Consider the following 22,510-nt stretch of genomic DNA (forward strand, 5'->3'; position numbering starts at 1 on the left):
TGGATATAATACAAAGAACCAACTGTTCTCAGGGCTTACTATGTGCCAAGCAAAATATAAATGCTTTACATGAATTAACTCATTTAATTCTCACAAAATCCACGAACTGGCACCATTGCGAGAAATAATTTTTACAAATTGCTTAGAACAGTACAGAGGATGTGATAATCATTTGAAGAGGTTGGGTATGATTATTATTACATCATTTTCACCATCTGAAGATATGAAAAATAAAGTACATAGAGTTATGTTATTTGACCAAATCACACAAACAAAAATTGGTAAAGGCAAGATTTGAATCAGGAAGTCTATTTATTTCTAGAGACTGAGAACCCAAGTTCTTCACAATGTGGCCTTTAATAATAAATTAATATCTCTCAGAGTACCTGGCACTGTCCCAAACACACAGAAAGCCTTAAATATTAGTGAGTATTCTTACTATTGCAGGGCAGACCAGAATTATAGTCAGGGCAGGATACCATTCATTCATTCACTTAACCAAAATTTACAGAATATCTACATATCCTAGGCACTGGACTCAGTTCTGAGGTCATAAATGTAAGTAAAACGTGGTTCATGCCCACAAGGAACTTTCAACATATAAATGAAATCAAGTTCATAAATAAATAACCAAAGTACTCTGAAAAGTGTGCTATTGGAATAATGGCAATAAAATTACACCTACCTCACTGAATTGTCATGAGAATTAAATTAAGTTGACACGTGTTAAATGTTTACACTAGTGCCAGAACACAGTATTTAGCATAAATGTATTAGCTATTATTGATTTTATTGTATTGTAATCATCTGAGTGGTGGTATGCTCATAAAGAAAAAGCAATCAGACCTAGAAGAATGAAACTGAACGCCACTAATCATCATATATAAATATTAACTCAAGATGGATTAAAGACTTAAATGTTAGATCTCAAACTACAAAGATCCTAAAAGAAAACCTAGGAAATACCCTTCTCGATATTGGCCTTGGCAAAGAATTTACGCTAAGTCCTCAAAATCAAATCCAGCAAAAACAAAAATTAACAAGTAAGACCTAATTAAACTAAAGAGTTTCTGCCACCAAGAGAAACTATCAAGGGAGTCAACAGACAACTTACAGAATAAGGGAAAGTATCTGCAAACTATGCAACTGACAAGGGCCAAACATCCAGAATCTATAAAAAAATTTAAACAAATTAACATGTGAAAAACAAGTAACCCCATTAAAAAGTAGGCAAAGAACATGAACGGACACTTCTCAAGGAAGAAATACAAGTATCCAACAAACATATGAAGAAATGCTCATCATCACTAATCATCAGAGATGTGCAAATCAAAACCACAATGAGATACCATTTCACACTGCTCAGAATGGTCTTTGTTAAAAAGTCTAAAAGCAACAGATGCTGGCAAGGCTGCAGAGAAAGGGGAACTCATACACAGATGGTGGGGATGTACCAAGCCACTGTGTAGATCCGTTTGGAGAGTTCCCAAAGAACTAAAAGTTGAACTACCATTAAATCCAGCAATTCCTTAACTGAGTATATACCCAAAGGAAAATAAACTGTTCTACCAAAAAGGCACGTGCACTCATATGTTCATCACTGCATTATTCACAAAGACACTGAATCAACCCAGGTGCCCATCAACTCTGGATTATATAAAGAAAATGTGCTACATATAACGATGGGAAATTATGCAGCCATCAAAAAGAATGAAATCATGTGCTTTGCAGCAACGTAGATGCAGCTGGAGGCCATTTTTTTCTAAGCAAACTAATGCAGAAATGGAAAACCAAATACTACATGTTCTCACTTACAAGTGGGAGCTAAACATCAAGTACACATGGACATAAAGGTGAGAACAACAGACACTGGGAAATATAAGAAGAGCAGGCGGGCAAGGGCTGAAAAACTACCTATTGGGTACTATGTTTCCTACTTGGGAGATGGATTCATTCATACTCCAAACCTCAGTGTCATGCAGTATACCCAGATAACAAACTTGCACATGTACCATCTGAACCTATAACAAAAGTTAGAAGAAAAAAAAAAGAAAGAAAGCAGTAGTAAATCAATGGCCTGCACATCAAATTCAGCTCCCAGACTTGTTTTGCTTGGCCCATGGTGTTTTGTTTTGTTTTGTTTTGTTTTGTTTAAATGTGAATGAGTTGCCGGCATTAAACACATAGAAGATCATCATATAAAAATTTAGATATTCAGTTTCTCCTGAAAAACCTAAAAATTGGAAAGAACATTTCTGCTTGGTGAACATGAGCATGAGCCAAAGTTTAGCTCACAAAGCCCAGAGGTCTTCTTCCTGTTGCATGGTGCCAGAGACCAACTTGAGGCAGCAAGGCCAGGGCTCCAATTGCACAACTCCTTGTGAAATGGGAATGATATGTAGGACATATAGAAAGCCCCTCCTAGATAAGATCTTTCCTAAAAATTTATTCACAGGATTATAATTTTGGTCAGTATTATAAATGGATTTTTAGAAATTTTCATGTCAAAGAGAATATTGCTAAATCTCTCAAAAAGAGGGAATAAAGGCCCTGAGAACCTTTTCTAATTCCACAAACTGCATGTAAACCAGTAACTATAAAACCTGGAAATCTCACTTAGAAAAATAGATACTTCCTTAATAAGTTTAACAAAGAATTACCATATAACCCAGCAATAATGATACTCTCTGGCATACACCCAATGCATTTTAAACAGCTGTTCAAACAAAAATTTGTACAAAAATGTTCATAGCCCAGCTGATGTAGGGCAGGTGAACCCCAAAATTGGGGCTTAGCATGGGATAATTTTTGGCTTTGCCCAGGAAATAATTCAAAGGTGAGCTGGTGGTGTTAGACAGCAATTTTTATTGAAGTGGCAGTGTATAGCAGTAGCAGAGGTACCACTCCTTGAAGAGCAGGGCTACTCTGGGCACAGTGCCTGTGGAGTAGCCCTCCTCTACAAGAAACAACACTTCTGCTGCTGCTGTGCACTGCCACTTCAGTAAAAATTGCTGTCTAACATCACCAACTCACCCTTGAATTCTTTCCTGGGCAGAGCCAAAAACCCTCCTGCGCTAAGACCCAATTTGGGGGCTCACCTGCTCTACATCACAACTATTCACGATAGCCAAAAGCTGAAAACAACTCGAATGTCCATCAACAGACAAACAGATACACAAAGGGTGGTGAATCCATAACATGAAATATTATTCAGCCATAAAAAGGAATGAAGTACTGACATATATTACACCATAGATGAACCTTGAAAACATTATGCTGAGTGGAAGAAGACAAACACAAAGGCCACATATTATATGATTTCATTCATATGAACAATCAGCTTAAGCAAATTCATATAGAGAGAAATAGAAAGCAGATTAGTGCAGCCAAGGACTAGGGGAGGGGGAAATGAGGAGCAACTGGTTCAATGGGTACAGAATTTCTTTTGGGCATGATCAAAATATTCTGAAACTAGATGGTAGTGATGGTTGCAAAATAGTGTTTATGTACTAAAAGCCATGAGCTGTAAATTTCAAAGTGGTTAAAATGGTAAATATTGTTATGTGTAATATTAGTACAATTTAAATAAAGGCATTGCTCATAGGACTTAGGTTTTCAACGAGCAGGGGCTTTGTTCTCTTTTGTCCAAGTATCTCCGTTCAGTAAGCTTTTCTTAAATAAATGAAATAGTGCTTAATCAGCACTATTAGAAAGGAGATAAAATAATTATTGAGCAAAATGAAGCATGACCTGACAATTCCTCACAAAAGGAAGGTATTATTAATACTTAAATTTTTCTGACCAAGAAAACATTTGGATATGCTCACCATTATAAATGTGCAGATGAATTCATTAAACCAAAGGTCTTCCAGTCCCTCTTCCAAGGACATATCCATGAGCAATCACATTTCCACAACCTTCTCTGACACAGCTAGTGAGCCTGAAATGGGTAAGATTGCCTGCCTGAAGATCAGGTGCTATCCACCTATCGAATTACAGTGCTCAAAACATATAAGCAATGGCTGAGGGATTCCAGCCTTGAAGTTCCCAAGGAACACTGCACTCGACATTAAAGCCCTATCTGTATTAAATTTAGCTCTCATATACCCTGGGTCTACTCCTTTCCACACTATTATCTCTATGTCTTTGAACTTTTTTCTTCTATGATATGGTTTTCATACCATTAAGTAATACACACACCCTTCCTAGGATTCATTCTTGTTTGTTAATGTCCTTAGAGGCAGCATCTGAAACTAGGCTAAGTGTTCAAATATGGTCCACAAGGGTGCCAGAGAAGAATTTCCAGAGTTCCGAAAACTACATTTCTATTGATACAGTTTATATTTACTTTGGAGAGAAGCACGTTATCTGGTTTACTATCGGATTTGTTGCCAAGTAAAACTTGGAGCTGGCTGCAAATATTTTTTTTTCAAAAAGCACAAGGGGGAGACACAGCTGCATCACCACATGCCAAGAAAGGAAAGGAAGGTGGGACAAGAGAGAGTGGAGGAGGGTGATATGAGCTGGGTGTACAGAGCTGGGCTCCTAAGACTGCTAGTACCTAGTTTCCCCATCCCTTCTATAGTCATACGTGTCATCACAAAGCACTTGACATATTATTGAGACTTTCCTGTCTAGGTACTCTTCTAAAACTTTTGCCAACACTGTCTCATTGAATTCTCACAATAATAACATGAAATAGGTTTGAAGAAATAAAGTCTCATTGCCCAAGATAATGTAGACAGTTTGTGGTAAAGCCTCAAATCAAACACAGATCTGCCTAATCCCACAGATTGCTCTTAAGTACTAGGTGACATTGTAAAGAAAGGTGCGTAGATGTGCCATGGAAGGGTTCAATCTGTTGGGCACACCAATTCACAGCAGACACAGCAGGACACAATCCCTGTCCCAGAGAATCACAAGATCCGGCAGGCCTGGCCATCAAACCACAGCGAGGGCATTGTCAAATCACTGTACAATGGCAAATATGTTTCTATAAGGAACTGGCTAAATGTAAAAAAAAAAAAAAAAAAAAAAAAGGGCTAAAGGCTGAATACAACTTGTGTTAGAGAAGTGGGATTTTTTTTCTTTGCTCTTTAAATTTTGTTTGTTTACTTCACCTCCACCTTCATCAATCCTACAGTTTCCACAGATGTGCATTAGGGGTGTTTGCTCTGAGATCCCATTTCTATTATGGCAATGTATTATACTTTATTTTCTATTTGTTCCACTTTGATCTCCACTAGACTGAAAAAATTCCAGGACAAGGACCATATATGATTTGCCTTGATGTTCCTAGAACCTAGCAGGTTACCTAGAACAGAGCAGGTATTTAGGACTAAATACCTGAATAATTCTGTGTAATTTAATAACTAAACTAGAATGGAAAGACAGAGAATCCTAGTGAGTTGGCCATGTGGGAACCATTTTGAAAGGCTGCATTGTATAGGCACCAAGATTCTCAAAACAGCCATAGTCACTCTTTAACAGGGAAAACTCCCCTCTCCAGCTTGTTAGTAGTCTGGAGGGCCACCTAGCTGCTTGCACTCCTTTCCCCCAGAAATGTTAAGTCTACAAACTAAAATTGGTAAAAGCATTTTTGTAGTAGGATTTCTCTTAGAGAAATTATAAGGAAATATCCACACATTTGAAAAAATATTAGCAACATGGATGAAAAATGTTAGCACTAAGAAAAGAGAAGGAAAGTCCAAATCAAATGATTTTGGAAATCAGCTGTCTTTTACACTTGATAATGATGTGGATGTGTATCTTTTGGAGGGGAAGGTTAATTCTATTTAGAAATAAGGACACCACTCTTTTACTTCAATGCTTGCTCATTATTTCTTAAGCAGCCTACATGGTATTCATGGACCTTCAGAATTTTCTTTATAGGAGAAGCATGCAGTGAATGATTTGGCTTAAAGCTTCCTGTGCATAGTGAGCAGTTTATGTGTGTACATGTATGTGTGGTGGCTTAGGGGTAGATTAAGAGAGATGAAGGTGTAGGCTAAAATATAGCCAAGCCATGTCTTGGAGATGTACTGGTGCTGTGAAGAGAACACTAAACTGACAAACAGGCGACATGGCCTTCAGCATGTCACCTAGGCTCTTTGTACCTCAAATTTTTCCGCTTTAAAATTAAAGAGTTGTACAAATTAACCTCTAAGTTCCTCCTACCTATAAAGTTCTATGACCTTAAGAAAACAAAAGGGCTTTTTAGTTGCCCACAGAGTCTGAAAAATCAACATGCTTTATTTTGCAAAGGTTATCGATAACACATAGTCTTACAGCATCTAAAGAAGCTACTTTTTAAGATACAAAAAATCTGTCATAACAGGGCAGCTGTCCACAGGAGGTCTACATGCTCCTCTTTTAGAATGCTGAACTCTGGATGCCAAAGAAGGTGACAAGAGGTGACAGCCAGGAGGGGAAAGTAATTCTCAAAAAAGGTAATTCAATTTAAGTTGACACTTAAGGGAATACTTAAGTTCCTATCAGTATCTGGTGGGAAATGATGTAAGCTCCTTACATTTCGGTTTTACAGCAATGAAAAAATAAGAAATCATTTCAGAATATATTCCCAAAGTACTCTTCAAAGGGAACTTTAAAATTGAATCCTACAAATTTATAGCCAACATTGGAGTTTAATATTCTGCTTTATCAATCCAAATTTCTCTGAGTTGCATTTATCTATAGATGGGACATTTTTGAATCATCTAATCTTTATATAATTATCCACTACAGATATATTGTCTTTAATAGTAACTCCTTCGTGTTTATATAGTAAGTGAACAGCCAAAATAACCAAAATAAAATTGTAAACCTAAAAAGGATCTCAAAATTTAAGTCTTACAAAATTGTTTGGAGAAAAAGTGAGCCTGCTTTTATTGTATCAAAATGCTTGGAATGACCCTCTCTTAATATTATTAGAGTATTTTATGCTGCTAGTCAATGCAAATTAAAAGCAATAATTTAAACTTCATTAAGAAAAATGTTAACATTCATTAAGAAAAATTATTAACATCATGTACTCTGAAGAAAGAGTAAATTTTAAAAAGTCATTTTTATAAAATAATGCTTTCATAGCTTATATATTAAATGCCACATTTTAAATGGATTTTGTAATCAATAAAATGATGTCATATCCAATCAAAATAAAAGGATATTCCCTGAATTCCTGTGAATTTATAACTTACCAAGATAGAAAAACATGTTCTTAAACAAATCTTTATGAATATTTAAAAATAAACCACAAACTAAAGTATAACAATTTTAATCAGGTATTTAGCTAAAATAAATAAGAAGGAATCACTTCAAGTGCATGTCTCTGATTGTCCATGTTTCCATGGCAACTATCTCTTTCCTGCTTTTTTCTCTTTCGTTTCCTGCTTCCTAATATCTTTGTTGGTCGATATTTTATGGTAATTGTTTCCATGGAAACTTGTCCTTGTCTACTTTTTCCCTAGCCTAAATCTCCACCTTCCCAAAAGGTGAGCCAAAAATGTAAAATTTCTCAGCAAAGATGAATTCAGAATAGCCAGAACTTTGGGACAAATTATTTTTAAATGGTTTATTGTCACTTAGTGTCTCACTTTACCACCTTTCACCGCCCCCAGCTTCCCACTCCATCTACTTTTCCCTCTACCATTCCCTCATATACTGACACATTCTTTTTTCTCCAGCTTGCAAATGTCTCTTCCACCCTCAAAGCTTTTCCTCCATATAGTTACAGACTATATATAGTAACAAGAATATTCACATATTCCAACTAAAGATTTCAACAGACCTTTTTCTCCTGAGGAAAAAAAAATGCATATAGACACATTAATCAATCTAGCTCAACACATTTACAGGGTGCCTGCCCTATATGAGCTGACCACCTGTGGCTATGATTATGAGAAGGTGGTGGCACTTGCCCAAAAAGAATTCAGAGCCTTGTAAAAATGTATGAACATGAAACAGATAATTTCAGAGTAACAAGTGTAAAGAAACACTGTGTATACCCTGATAAAGATTTCAAAGTCCCCCTCGATGAGCAAACACAAAAATACATAGTACACACATGCACATGCACACACTTGCACATATACGTAAATATAAGGAAGAATGGAAGGAATATTATAACAGAGCTTTACACAAAGAATCAAAAAGGAGTAAATCTTATTTTTTGTAATCATAAATATAAGTTAAGGATTCACAGGAAACATAATTCCACCCAAAATGGTTTAAGTGAGAGATACAATGAAGGGCCAATTTACAGAGTTTTCATTTCCTCCAGGAAGTTTTTTCTGACCTAGGCCCACATTATTTCCTAGCCCCATGACACCCTATTATTATCTATAATGGTACCAATATTCCATTTTAGAGATTATCCTTTTTATGTCCTCAGTAGACTTGAGATCTGAGAAAGCAAGGAATACGGCCATCTCATTTCTACACTGCTAATTCCAAATATAGTATGTGCTCAATAAATGTGTGACCTCTACTGGGAAAGACAGAACTGTAGATAATCAGAGCCATAAATCTAGAAAATAGTATAATGCAAAACTAACTGTAGAAAATGCTAAAGGCAGAAGTATAATCATATGCTATGGAAGAGCTGAGAAAAGAAATTAATATTATGATAATCAATTCGTCTTATTGGATAGTGACAATTTGAGATTTGCTTTGAAGTTTGGTTAGGATTTCATCCTACAGAGATAAGTCCAGGAGGGTATTTCACAATAAACGAAGCTTTATGAGTGGCATAATAAGAGACAAAAAGAAACAGAGGATGCTCAGAGAAAGACATGCTTTCCTTGGATGTCAAAGACTCAATAATGGGAACATGATTGGAAAAGTCAATTGGAGTTATTGGTCAGACTTTGCTGATGCACTTCAATGCCCAGGTTAAAATACACAATAGAGGACCATGTAAGAACACAGCAGGGTGTTAACACAGTTACCGAACAGAAATAGGCTTATCTGGAAACCATTCTTAGAATGGCCACAGCCTGTTCTCTTTGTCAAATAATTCTTACTTGCAATTTAAAGCTTTATTTAGTATCTATGTCTCATAGAAGAATGGAATTCTTCTAATTCAGGACTTTATGAAGACAACAAAAAATTCAATTCGAAGTGATTTAGCCACACTGTGAGGTGACACTTACCTACAGTTAACCAAAGAGTGAACTGAACATGTACCTATCTGTTACAAACCATAAATAACAGATTTTTAGTTGTACAATTAAGGAATTGATCAAAGCAATGAAAAATGATCTCATTTGGATCTTCCTTTTCCATGATCCCAGATTACTCTTCTTCAGTGTCTCATTATATTCTATATCCCATTTCTGTCTATATTGTAATGGCCTTATATAAAAGTGTGTTCGTATGAGCGATTATATTTAAATGAGAAGAATTTTTTTTATATTTTCATCTGCAATTTTTCAAAGTGTATTAGTTAATATAGCAAAGCATGTATCATTTTATTGCCCCAATCCAGGATTATGACTTGATTATAAGATAGAAAATCAACTTGATGGGGGAAGACAGGACATTAATCAATTCCAAATTCAGGAAAGTTAAAATATAAATTTTTAAATGGGTAGGGGTTCACTGCATTTTGAATTTTAAAAATGTGATGTCATTTCTCTCAAAATCTTATCAATTCTTCATCAATTCTGTTTCTATATTTCTATTTATTGGTTAATTCTAATATTTGCTACACAACTCTCCAAGGAAGTTTTTTCTCTTTCAACGCCTGCTTTGCAAAATGCTTGCAAACTCTTTCTCTGTATCCCTGGGGATAGCTTCACTGGTTTTGAGTTGTATTTCTGCTCTGTGCTATTCCTTCAGGGATAGTTCTCCAAGTTGTGTTGTCTTCCTGGCTTTTCACGGAAGTGAGAACAATTATACATATAGCTCCCCCAAGGCACTGACGTTTAGTTGCTGTGTCTTTTTTTTTTAATTTTATTATTATTATACTTTAAGTTTTAGGGTACATGTGCACAACGTGCAGGTTTGTTACATATGTATACATGTGCCATGTTGGTGTGCTGCACTCATTAACTCGTTATTTAGCATTAGGTATACCTCCTAATGCTATCTCTCCCCCTCCCCCCACCCCACAACAGTCCCTGGTGTGTGATGTTCTCCTTCCTGTGTCCATGTGTTCTCATTGTTCAATTCCCACCTATGAGTGAAAAATTAATTCAAGATGGATTAAAGACTCAAATGTTAGACCTAAAACCATAAAAACCCTAGAAGAAAACCTAGGCAGTACCATTCAGGACATAGGACATAGGCATGGGCAAGGACTTCATGTCTAAAACACCAAAAGCAATGGCAATAAAAGCCAAAATTGACAAATGGAATCTAATTAAACTAAAGAACTTCTGCACAGGAAAAGAAACTACCATCAGAGTGAACAGGCAACCTACAGAATGGGAGAAAATTTTTGCAATCTACTCATCTGACAAACGGCTAATATCCAGAATCTACAATGAACTCAAACAAATTTACAAGAAAAAAACAAACAACCCCATAGACAAGTGGGCGAAGGAGATGAACAGACACTTCTCAAAAGAAGACATTTATGCGGCCAAAAAACACATGAAAAAATGCTCATCATCACTGGCCATCAGAGAATGCAAATCAAAACCACAATGAGATACCATCTCACACCAGTTAGAATAGCGATCATTAAAATGTCAGGAAACAACAGGTGCTGGAGAGGATGTGGAAAACTAGGAACACTTTTACACTGTTGGTGGGACTGTAAACTAGTTCAACCATTGTGGAAGTCAGTGTGGCGATTCCTCAGGGATCTAGAACTAGAAATACCATTTGACCCAGCCATCCCATTACTGGGTATATACCCAAAGGATTATAAATCATGCTACTATAAAGACACATGCACACGTATGTTTACTGCAGCACTATTCACAATAGCAAAGACTTGGAACCAACCCAAATGTCCATAAATGATAGACTGGATTAAGAAAATGTGGTTGCTGTGTCTTATAGGTTTCTTAGCTTCAGCAATCTACTTTTTGTTGTGTGAATATTACAAAATAAAAATATCAGCTCAAATGTATCTAAAACTGCTCTGAACCAAAAAAGATTATATTACTTTTCCTGCTGAATGTTCAGAATAATCTTGTGAGGTTTTAATCTTTTTAATATTCTACATATATGAGAACTAAGTCTAAGAAGATCAAGTAACATACCTAAAATCACATCGCTAGTTAGAAGTCTGAGCCAAGATTCATATTTAAACCTTTGAAACTAAAAAGCCAACATTCTTAAATAATAGGCTTCATGTGCTATGCCTTCAGGAGATTAGTGGGGAAGGGTGAATGAGACATAAGATACAAGGCGTTGAAAAGCAGAAATGAACATGAAACTATAACTTTTAAGCCAGAATGAAGAAAGTCAAAAAGTAATTATATTCTGCAGCTTTTAGGGAACATATAAATTCACCTGGAACTTTCCAATTTTATTTACATTTTTCTAAATGTTGGCACATCACATGTGCATTAACATTTCAATAGAGCCGGTGCTAAAGTGTGGTAGTTAAATTCAAAGGCGAAATCAGCTTTGTGTACTCAACAGAAATACTACCAATCATTTCCTACTGGAAATGCTGGAAAATAACTTATCTTTGAACACTTAGGAAATTTGCATAATAAATACTACTCACCAAATCTGCAAAGCTTCAGGGCAAGCTTTTTCTGTATCTACATGATTAAAAAATGTATACTAGTTAATTTAGGTAATGTAGGGGATGGAGGAGGCTGGGGGTAGGGACTATCTCATTACTAAGTGCAACAAAATTACATAAATTATATGAAAACACTCATCACAGAAATTAAAAATTAAGTGCTTGATAAGGATTGAATGAATACTGAAAGATCAAATGATACATATTCTATTTTTAAATATACAAATACATATAAATTATTTATATATTTTTCTAAGTTATAATTTTTGTTACTAGAAGGAAGAACAAAAGCACCCAAAAGAAGACTGAATGAGCCATTTAATATAACAGGAAATGGATGAAGTTTTGCTAAAGTAAAACCTACTACTAACACATGTATATATCTAAAGATGACAAAAGATACCACTAAGCCTTTTTGTACTACGGTTAAATAAAAGTAAAACCCTAGCACCTAAGCGGAGGACTAATATTGGAGTTAATTATGAACTCGGTAAGTGTACAACATGCATATGTATATTCATTGATATCTACTCTTAAAACTACGTTGTATAATAATAGATAAAACACTGGAACAAGAATTTGAGAACTGAATTTCAGTGTTCATTCACTCTGCTACTAACTAGCTAGGTGATCGGGCAAGTTAGCCCTTCTCTGATTCCTTCTTCTATAAATGAGGAAGTTGGACTAGATGACTAAATGATCACCAAAGTCTCTTCCATAACTAACATTCTATGATTACATTTTGTAATCACACCACAGAGAAAGTCAAAGAAGTACAATACAGTTCCCGCATTCAAGACATAAACAGACTTATTGAAAAAAGAAAAGCAACGTATAAAAATGACAACTGAAACTCCAGTAATCCGGTTTTGTTTTGTTTTGCTTGCCTTTGGTTATCAATTCTAGATCATAAGCTATTTCCCAACCATAAGTTATTCTAAATTGAAATACACCCACCACACACATTATTCATTAATTCTAAAGTATGCATTTTTTTACATGTTAATGTTTCTGAAATCAGGATGCTACTTAAAATTGATGGCAACTTACATTCAATGACATATGGTAATAACCACTCAATAAATATTTAGCTCCATGAATGAATGAATAGATGAATTAATAAAGATTGATGTTAACTAAGAACTAGTTGATTTCAATCTTTAATTCCAATTTCATTAATAATACCATAAGTGATTTCTTTGATGTTTAAAAAATTAATTTAATAGATTATTTATAAATCTACCTCTAAGCAAATTCTGGCCTTTGATTTAAAATCTTGAAAGAAAAAGTTTGACGCAGAAATCTAAAGAAGTACATAGAAATGTTTACATAGCAAGAATAACAAAACATTAATTTTGTATTTATTATTTAAAAGTAATGAAATTTTTATTTTATAGCCAAATTCATGTTGCAGAGTTATAAAATGAGAAAAGCAATAATATAGTTTAGGGGAAAAGACTATAAAGTTTCTGAAACTTTTTTTTCTTTTTAACCTCTGATTTGAAGCTCATTCAGAATATTTTTTAGTAAATGCTACTAATAGTTAAGAGTTGGCACTCAAGTTAAAACATAAGATATAGCATTCTAATAAAGATGGGAAAGCAAAGTGCAGTGTCCAAGAATTCAGTAAAACACACTGCAACCCTAAGTTTCCATAGAGGTATCAGGAAACATTAGACTTCAGAGTCCAGGAAAACAGCCCTGAGGAAAAGAGTCAATGAGAACTCTACTGGTAAATGGGCAAAGGAGGAAGCTCCACTTGGCTTTCATTAGGCTAACAGTAAATACCAGCAAGAAATTGGAGGGCAAAAGAGAGACAGACCATAGCTATTTATTCTGTATCCCTCTCTATCTCTGGACTCTCTCCTTTTTTTCCTTTTCTTGTTTTTCCTCATTTCTTTTTTTTTTAGTAGTGCAGAACAGCTAGTGACTTCCATTTCCACAGCTCCATTGAGTGGCCCTTCTCTTCTGCATCAGCTCCTGCCCCAGTAACTCTGTTTTACTTTCTGCACCTTTACTTTTTCAGACCTAGGCTTCCCACTGTCATTAGCTTCTTGGCATTGCATCAACCCTGGCTTTGTCCCTTACCTTGACTATACCTCTGTAATTCCTTCATTGACAACACTTCATTAGCACCGTTGGAAGCAAATTCTATTTTTGCTGATAAAGGCTAAGAAAAACTTGAGCAAAACCTAAAATATAAGTAATATTGAGGTGTATGAAAATCTACTTCCGTTTAATCATACCTCAGTTTTTGTTCAAAACTTATCTTATTACTCTCCGAAGAAAAGCACTGACTCAATTTTGGGTAACTCACTGACTCATTGTTAATTCTGATCTTTCCCAAACATTATTATAATGTTCAGTAGTGAGAGGTCTAACTAAATAGGAAAGCACCTGTTCATTTCAGAGGACTCAGAGAAAACATACTGGATGTTCTTTATGGATTCTTTTATGCAAAAGTACCTTCCATAAAATATAAAACCTGCTTCTGATTTTGGCCTTGATCATTCATTTATTTGAACACATTTAGACATTTCCTACTTTTAAATTTAAGAAACGAACATATCAAAAGGAAAAAAAGAAACTATTTTACCCAATATTAATTTAAAAAATTGCTCTATTCTGATTATAACCTAAGTTTTTAAAAGACTTGAGAGAAGATACAACAGTTCCCTAACTGTTGGGATATTGAATATTCCCAACATAAAGAAATGATAAATGTTTGAGATGATGGTTCTGCTAATGACACCAATCTGATCTTTACGTATGTACTAAAACATCACTATATACTCCATAAACATGTATAATTATTATGTGTCAATTTAAAAAATAAAACAAAGTATAATAAGAAAAAGATTAGAAAAGACTAGTGTTTCCCAACCTTGGCTTCACATTAGAATTACCTGGGGAGCTGTCAAAAAATACCAGAGCCCAGCACCCACTGTAGATAAATTATATCAGAATCCCTAAGTAGGGGGCTCAGACTCTGGTAATTATTTTTTACTCTTCGATTCTAAAGGATAGCCAGGGTTTAGAACCACTGAAGTAAACAATATTCACCTCCTCTTTTTGCTCTAACCTTTTGTCATTCCAACTGAGTAAGAAACTAGAGACAAATTCCCATCTTTGCAGTGCTGTGAGGATTTTAAGTTTAGTGTCTTTTAAACTACTCATTGGGCAAAACCACTAGGGCATGAAACAAATGATATCTACTATGGGGCCGCTGTGTGCAAATAAGCTACATGAGGCCATTGCTGATCAATGTTTTAATAAGGTCAAGCTAGAGACAAGCAGTACCAGCAGTACCACCAGCTACCAGGCTATGTTGTATTTGGGATTGCTGCAGAGACACCAACATGCTTGATTTACCACTCAGAAAAAGGACTCTTCTGGAACATGAGGATCCATACTAATAAGCATGTTCTTCACTGCACTAAAGAGGGATGTGAAAGAGAGCACAATGAATTGTATTAAAATGGTCAACAATTTTAAATAATAATGCATTTCATTTGGATTTGCAATACTTAATGCAATACAGATACTGAAAGTTTCTTTTTAGAAAACTAACACAAATCAATCATTGCTTTTCATGGAATTTTAGCACTGAAGGGTCTTTGAAGGTCAGCTTGCCTAACATCCTACCTAATTTCTACCAAAGGCTGAAATTCCGCTCTAGCATACCTTACAACAATTTTCAATCCTCTGCTTTACACTTTATTTCATAGCTGAACTTTTAGGGCTTCCAAATGCCACCAATTTCACTATAATCTCTATTTGTTGGGAAGCTCTTTGGTAAACTTGAACAAAATTTCCTTCTCCTTCAACATTTTTTCTTCTTCCTAATTCACTTGAAGTCATGCAGAAAAAGCCTAATTTCCTCTACCATCTGAGAGCATTCTGAATTCTTTTAAGAGAGTTATACAGAATCCCCAAGTTGTCTCCCTGAGTATCTTTCAAAGTAATCTCCTATAAACCCTCCATGATGCTAACGAAATGAAGTGCCATTTTTATTTAGGTGCCATAGTTTACAAGATTAGCACCAATGAGTTTATTTGTAGAGGAAAAATTGCATTTTGTAAAGAAACCCAGAGTAGTTCCTGCTTTTCATTTTAACTAAGGTATTTCAGTGTTCAGATTTTCTTGCTTAGTCAGAATCTCTTTTCCCTGGCTCGGGATATAGAATATCAGCAACGTTTAAATGCTAAGATGGCTAAAGTATTCAACCTTTTGCAAAACTAGGTGTATAAGCAACCTCTTATCCTTGCTCCTAAAACAAGCAAAGATCCATTTGGGAAATCAAGTATGATCACTTTTCATTTGCTTCTTTATGAACCTCACAATTATGTCCCTCTCTCCCTGGAGATAATTAAGAACTTCTTTTTATTATTTTTTATTTTACTTTAAGTTCTAGGATACATGTGCAGAATGTGCAGGTTTGTTACATAGGTATACATGTGCCATGGTGGTTTGCTACACCTATCAACCCATCATCTAGGTTTTAACCTCCTCATGCATTAGGTATTTGTCCTAATGCTCTCCCTCCCCTTGCTCTCCACCCACTGACAGGCCTGGTGTGTGATAAAACAGTTATTTGTAAGCAGTAAGAAAATACTGAAAATCTCTCCCTTTTGCTAACACAAAGCTCATGATTTCCTTTGGTATATCAGTTTAAATAAAATAATATTCAACAGATTAGATGGTAATGTTAACCTTTATCAATTTTACACAATGAGTGTAGCTCACAGAACTTCAATAAAGTCTTGAAACAAAAGAAAAATATCTCATAATTGGACAAAGGCTTAGAGACTTTATGATTCGATCTTCTCTCTCTGTATCCATTTTATAGGTGGTCTTTTTGCCTTTCACCAGCCTGTCCTTCATGAAACCGAGAAGTCTTTACTCTTAGTGGAAAGATAGTCTGAACTCATATCCAGACATCAGACCTTTGGTTTCTTCTTTAGAAAGCATGGGTATTTGGATAACCACTTTCCTGTGTTCTAATAACGGTATTACAGGGAAAATAATAAATGTTATATTGCCAATCAGTTTTCAGTTATTATCTAGTATGAAGACAGTGTGAAGTCACATTATTTAATCCTTCTTATACAATGCTTCCCTTCCTTTCAAATTAAGGTTAAAATCTGTCATCCTCCTGAGTTCATGTTTCTTGCTAAAGACCACATGTAATCTTTATCTGGTGAATAAACAGGCTATCTTTCTCATTTTCAAAGAACATGTTCTAGAGATTCCCTGAAAAAGGACAAAGAACATAGTTATAGCTGACAGAATAAATATGCTGCCCACTCTTCTTTCTCAATTTTATTCACTTCTTTTGATGACATTCAATGACATTCTAATCATTTTCTTATATGTATTACACCTATTTTTCACTCTCTTTACAAGAAAAATACCCCCACTGAAACACTAAACTCAGGAAGAAGAGAAGGACCAAGCAGGAGTGGCTTCACAAGGCAGGAGACACTGACCTCACACTTCATATTTAAGAATCCAAACATGGTTCCCTGTATTTTCCTACAATTGGAATAACTAACTTAACACCTAAAACAGCACTGTCCAACCGAAATACGTGAGTCACAGAAGCAAAGCACACTTAGAATTATAAATTTTTTAGTAGCTATGTTTTAAAACAAGTAAAAAGAAATGGGCAATACTAACTTCAACAATATATCTTACTTAGCCAAATATATCAAAATATTACAATTTCAGCATGTAATCAATACAAAGTGTGTTATGATATATTTTAAATGTTTTCATCTTATACTAAATCTTCAAAATCCAGTGTGTATTTTACACGTGTAAACAGTTTGGACAACCATAACCTAAGCATTCAATATTCACATGTCTGGCTAATGACTACCACATTGGAAAGCACATAAAGAGTGCTACATTTTTCTGAATGTTCCTTTAAGGAAAAAACAGGTATTGTACTATGTATTTTAAATATGGGAAGAATTTTACAGCAAGTAAAAACTCCTTGATATTTTGGTCCTATGTATTTTTCTTTCTACTTTTTGCACAATACCGAAAGAGTTAGTAATAGTCAAGAACATTTGATAAAGAGTCTGTGTTCACTAGCCCTACAAAATTTAATCCTGAAGCTTCACAACTCGGTGACAAATGAAGCCAGATTGAAAACCACAAGATATAAATTGTTGCCTGAAGTCCCTTCTGAAACAAATAAGAGCTGTTAACATTCAGGGGGCATGCTATGCTATAGTAGTTAAAGAATTAATCTTTACATATGGGTCATTTATAATTTAATTTTCACAGAATGAATTACTTAAAAACTGTTTTTGAAGTCAGGGTTGGATTCCAAATGTGTATGGACTTGGAATTCTAACTGAGCTTTTTCCTTGGTTACTGCCATTTTGGCCAGAAATTGTTTTAAATTCTCAGGGGTTCCACTGTAAGAGGTATCTTAAAAACAATGTGATATAGCCAAAGAAAATAAGCTCTCTTTTGATCCCATGTTATATGAGAAAATATTAAGATACCTGAACATATATGTGATATGATTTTGCTCTGTGTCCTCACCCAAATTTCAGCATGTGGCCTCCATAATTCCCACATGTTAGGGGAGGGACCCAGTGGGAGGTTATTGAATCATGGGGGCAGGTCTTTTCTGTGTTATTCTCATGATAGTGAATACGTCTCACAAGATCTGATGGTTTTCAAAATGAGAGTTTCCCTGCACAAGCTCTCTGCCAATTGCCATTCATGTGAGATGTGGCTTAATGTGCCTTTCACCTACCTCCATGATTGTGAGGCCTCCCCAGCCATGTGGAACTCTAAGTCCAATAAACTTCTTCCTTTTGTAAATTGACCAGTCTCCAGTATGTCTTTATCAGCAGCATGAAAGCAGACTAATACAGCAAATTGGTGCCAGTAGAGTGGGGGGCTGCTGAAAAGATACCTGAAAATGTGGAAGCGACTTTGGAACTGGGTAACAGGCAGAGGTTGGAACAGTTTGGTGGGCTCAGAAGAAGACAGGAAAATGTGGGAAGGCTTGGAACTTCCTAGAGTCTTGTTGAATGGCTTTGAGGAAAGTGATATGAACAGTAAGGTCCAGGCTGAGGTGGTCTCAGATGGAAATGAGGAACCTGTTGGGAACTGGAGCAAAGGTGACGCTTGTTATGTTTTAGCAAAGAGACTGGTGGCATTTTGCCTCTGCCCTAGAGATTTGTGGAACTTTGAATTTGAGAGGGATGATTGAGGGTATACGGTGGAAAAAATTTCTAAGCAGCAAAACATTCAAGAGGTGACTTGGGTGCTGTTAAAGGCATTCAGTTTTATAAGGGATGCAGAGCATAAGAGTTCAAAAAATTTGCAGATTGACAATGTGATAGAAAAGAAAATCCCATATTCTGAGGAGAAATTCAAGCCAGCTACAAAAATTTGTGTAAATAATGAGGAGTCAAACGTTAATCCCCAAGACAATGGAAGAAATGGCTCCAGGGCATTTCAAAGATCTTCATGGCAGCCCCTCCCCCTCCTTTACTGGAGGTCTAGGGGGAAAAAATGGTTTCATGGCCTGGGCCCAGGCCCCCTGTGGTGTGCAGCCTAGGCTTGGTTCCCTGCATCCCAGCCTCTCCAGCCATGACTAAAAGGGGCCAAGGTACAGCTCAGGCCATGGCTTCAGAGGGTGCAAGTCCTAAGCCTTGGTAGCTTCCACATGGTGTTGGGCCTGCAGGTGCACAGACATCAATAACTGAGGTTTGGGAACCTCTGCTTAGACTTCAGAGGATGTATGGAAATGCCTGCATGCCCAGGCAAAAGTTTGCTGCAGGTGCAGGGCCCTCATGGAGAACCTCTGCTAGGCCAGTGTAGAAGGGAAATGTGTAGTCAGAGCCCCCATACAGAGTCCCTACTGGGGCACTGCCTATTGGAGCTGTGAGAAGAGGGACACCGTCCTCTAGACAACAGAGTGGTAGAACCACTGATAGCTTGCACCATGCACCTGGAAAAGTCACAGACACTCAATGCTAACCCATGAAAGCAGCTGGGAGGAAGGCTGCGCTCTGCAAAGCCAGAGGAGTGGAGCTGCCCAATACCATGGGAACCCACCTCTTCCATCAGCATGACCTGGATGTGAGACATGAAGTCAAAGGAGATCATTTGGGAGCTTTAAGATTTGACTCCCCTGCTGGATTTCAGACTTACATGGGGCCTGTAGCCCCTTTGTTTTGGCCAATTTCTCCCATTATGAATGGGTGTATTTACCCAATAGCTGTACCCCCATTGTATCTAGGAAGTAACTAGCTTGCTTTTGATTTTACAGGCTTATAGGCGAAAGGAACTTGCCTTGTCTCAGATGAGACTTTGTGAACTGTGGACTTCTGAGTTAATGCTGAAATGAGTTGACTTTGGGGGACCGTTGGGAAGGGATGATTGATTTTGAAATGTGAAGACATGAGATTTGGGAAGGGCCAGAGGCAGAATGATATGGTTTGGTTTTGTGTCCCCACCCAAATTTCATCTTATAGCTCCCATAATTCCCACATGTTGTAGGAGGGACCCGGTGGGAAATAACTGAATCATGGGAGCAGGTCTCTCCCTTGCTGTTCTGGTGACAGTTAATAAGTTTCACAAGATCTGATGGTTTTAAAAATAGGAGTTTCCCTGCACAAGGTCTCTCTTTGCCTGCTGCCATCCATGTAAGACGTGACTTGCTCCTCCTTGCCTTTCACCTTCCCCCAGTGATTGTGAGGCCTCCCAGCCATGTGGAACTGTAAGTCCAATAAACCTCTTTCTTTTGTAATTGCCCAGTCTCATGTATGTCTTTATCAGCACCATGAAAATTAACGAACATAATATGTATTAGCCTCAAAAAGGCTTCCATTCTTTAAAAATTGTTTATGTCATCATACTGTTGGAACAGTGCTAACTGCAAACCAAGAAACAAAGAGGCCCTTATCCAAGGACTCTTTTAGTACAATACCCTTTTAGTATTTCCTCCTTTTTAGCCCAATCTAAAAATGAGAAAAAATGGCAGAACTAGTAATGACTAATGTTGCAATAATGTAGTAAGAGTGGGAAACATGTCTATTATTATTTACAGTATATCCAGCACTTAGCACTTGGTGTATACTAAGTGCTCAGTAAATATCCATTGAAATAAGGAAAGAGTTCCCTCTATGCAAGTTCATGGTGCACCAAACTGGGGACTCCTATAAATAAATTTGTCTTGGGTAGGGGATGATAATTTAAGCTTGTATTACTACAGATTATGCTGGAGATGAATATACATACATTCAAAACAACGAAAATTTATGTATTTCCTTCAGTACAATATGAAATGTACACATGTATTAGTTTTTATTGCTGCTGTCATAAATTACTGCAAAGTTAGTGACTTAAACAACACAAATGTATTCTCTTACATTTATGGAGGTCAGAAATATGACACAGGTTTCACTGGGGAAAAGTCAAGGTATCAGCAGGGATATGTTCCTTTCTGGAGACCCTAAGGGAGAATCTACTTCCTTACCTTTTCCAGCTTCCAAACATGACCTGCATTTCTTGACTCATGATCACATTCCTCCATCATCAAAGCCATCAATATTGTATCTCTCTGATGATTCTTCTGTAGTCACCTCTCTTTAACCACAGCCAGGAAAGGCATAAAAGGTCTTCCACTTTTAAAGATTCATGTGATTAGACTGATCACAATCATATAACCCATCTCAAGCTCCATATCTTTAATCACATCCACAAAGTTTCTTCCCAAGTAAGGATATAGATAGATAGATAGATAGATAGATAGATAGATAGATATAAAATTTCCTTGCTTTCTCCATGTCTAGATGCTGCCTTCATTCTTTGGCTCCTGGCCACCTTCCTCCACCTTCAAAGCAATTAGCATTGCATGTCTCTGACCATTCTTCCACAGTCATATACCCTTCTGACCACAGCCAGGAAAGGCAATTTTACACACATCTCTCTCTCTCGTTGCCTTTCTCTCCCTCCAACCCCCATAACTTCTGTAATAGAGAAAAGGTCTGAAAGAAAATAAATTGCATGCAAATAACATTTGAAATTAAAATGAAACATTTCATCTATTTTTCCCAGCTATTTCTTATTGCCTCCAGAGGCCCCATTAGCCTGAAAAGCACTGTTCAATAAGTAAATTTAAAAAAAGTTAGTAGCATAAATAAAGTAAGCATCACCTACATACCTGACTATAAGATATATTCAAATAATGAAGTTAAATCAATCATGGGAAAAATATAAATTTTATTCTAGGGAAGTGTAGCCAGAAAATATTACACATATTGGTATTTACCAAAAGTGGTAGTTCTGTTGAAATATGAATGTAAACAATATTGAACAATATTGAACATTTCTGATAGCTACCTTTTTGTAGACAAAACAAGTAATCACAAACCCTCTGTCTACCTCAATCTAACATCTAACATATCAACATGCTTAAATGAAAATTTTTTTCAGAGTGTGCTATATTTATATCTCAAAATTTTATCTACTGTTAACATTAATATTTTTAATGCATAATTTTTGATGAAAAAGTATGCTTTTAAATTAAAATACCTGGCATTCTTAAACATTCAGTACTGAAGCACTGGAGAAAAGCATCTACTTAAATCTCAATCCAGACAAAGAAGGAGTTGCTATAGAAGGAAAGAGTGGGATGAGTTTAAAAATAATTTCTTATTCCTGACCTACAATACTAACCACAGTCATCCATCCTCATGTACTTGTTATCTCATCAGAGTATTGAAAGAAGTAGAAAATCAATTGCTTTCATCCATGAACAGAATAACAACT

General features: G+C 36.1%; 1 protein-coding gene and 1 long non-coding RNA gene across 8 annotated transcripts in view; both read right to left on the reverse strand.

Moving 5' to 3' along the window:
- The window catches only part of LOC107966997 (uncharacterized), a 43,110-nt gene extending 31,388 nt beyond the window's left edge, over nt 1-11,722 (reverse strand). Inside the window, exon 1 of the long non-coding RNA XR_001707100.2 lies at nt 11,684-11,722. This is a non-coding gene — a long non-coding RNA (uncharacterized LOC107966997). The remainder of the gene's footprint in view (nt 1-11,683) is intronic.
- The window catches only part of PDE4B (phosphodiesterase 4B), a 681,554-nt gene that overhangs the window by 295,273 nt on the left and 363,771 nt on the right, over nt 1-22,510 (reverse strand). The window lies entirely within an intron of this gene.

This window comes from Pan troglodytes, chromosome 1 (genome assembly GCF_028858775.2).
Source record: "Pan troglodytes isolate AG18354 chromosome 1, NHGRI_mPanTro3-v2.0_pri, whole genome shotgun sequence".
NCBI lineage: Eukaryota > Metazoa > Chordata > Mammalia > Primates > Hominidae > Pan > Pan troglodytes.